We start from the raw sequence: 1754 nt of genomic DNA on the forward strand, positions 1-1754 counted from the left end.
CTCCGCTGGCCACACGGATATGAGCTATTGCTTTCGGTTCATTTGAATGCCCAGGAGAGAGTCTATCCGTAGACTGTATTTCCACTCAGGGATTAGGTCTGTGTCTTTAATAGACCCGGGTTTAGTCCTTTTAATTTTCAAAAAAAAATATGGTGCAGCTATAAAATGGAAAAATCGTGAAAAGATAAGAAACAAAAAGAAAATAAGGTAGTTCCGGTAAATCAATCAAATGTATTGTAGGTGTAAATTAAAGTAGTGATTTAGGTTTAATTCAATTGTCAAACTAAACACAAACTCGCAAAGTGTGAAGAAGACAAGATGGTGACAAGTTAAGTTTCCAAATATCTTAAAAGCAAAGGTCATGCATGATGAGTTCAGGGGGGTAAGGAAGTAGAGGCTTAGTTAATTAATTAGCTATTTTATATATTTTTCAGTGGCTATCAATATAAAGCAAACATAGCATTTAAAAAAAATAATGATCAAATCAGGGTTGTAGTTAGTAAGATTTGGGAAGATCTTGCCATGCTTAAACAAATACTTAATTTCAACGTCAATCACGCCAACACTTTATACTTGATGTTAATCTATTGACATTAAAGTATTTAGGTGGGACCTCAATTATAACCTGATTAATCAAACATAATGCATAGATCATCAATATATTAAGAAGGCAGATCAGAGATCTATTCAATAAATTTGTTATCTTGTAATTATTTCATCAATGTTAAGAAAACAAATAGTAAACAAATTTCCTTTATGTCCAATCAACTAATTGAACGGTTCAAACCCGTGACATGGTTGAAAATGATAAGATTAGGAATATGCTTAAATATACTAAACAAATTAAAAATATATATAAAATCAATGCTTTACGAGGTGTGTACGTAGACCTACATAGCCTTTTATATCATTGTTATGTGTTTATTTTACACATATCGTATGACATATGTGATACACACGTTTAATCATCAACTAGATCTTAGATTTGAATTTTTGGTTTATGGTTATTTATTTAACTAAATAAGGTATTTGTAATATTTGATGTATTATATTCACCAAGTAAATAATTTTTTTGGCATTTCAAACCATTTATTTACGATGAATATTCGATATCATATAAAAAATTGAACAAATAGACGTAATTAGAGAATTGTAGATGATATATAAAAACAATGGTTATTGATGTAAGATATGAAGAAATATTATATTATGACTTAGTATGGCATAAAAGATTATAAATTAGTTATACATGTTTAAAGAAAATAAAATGATTTTTAAACTTCTATGAAAAATTTAACATATAAAAAAGGGCGATAAATTAGTCATCAAATTGTAAATAATTTCATAATTTTATTAATAATAAATTATTTATAGTCTTTGTTTTTCATCAAGATAATTATTAAATGTCTATAACATTAATATGTTAAAAAACCATATTATGAAAGCTCATGTTGTAACCGTTTTTTTCTGGGAAGTGTAACAAAAAAAAAAATTACATTTAACTCTTCGTTTTATTTAAATTTGTGTCGGTAAAAAGATTTAAAAAAATCTCTATCTTTTTCAATGTTCAATTTGAAGCTTATTATGCGGAAATCATACGCAAATATAGGCAATTGGTTGGAATCTCTATATCTTTATAATCTTATAAATTTTAAATTTATTGTTCCTCTTCTGCAAGCAAATCAATTACCGAAGTAATAGATCAATTGGTTGGAATCAAATATATTCTTATAATTAGTGTAATTATGGTTACA

This window comes from Brassica oleracea, chromosome C6, assembly GCF_000695525.1.
Source record: "Brassica oleracea var. oleracea cultivar TO1000 chromosome C6, BOL, whole genome shotgun sequence".
NCBI classification, from domain to species: domain Eukaryota; kingdom Viridiplantae; phylum Streptophyta; class Magnoliopsida; order Brassicales; family Brassicaceae; genus Brassica; species Brassica oleracea.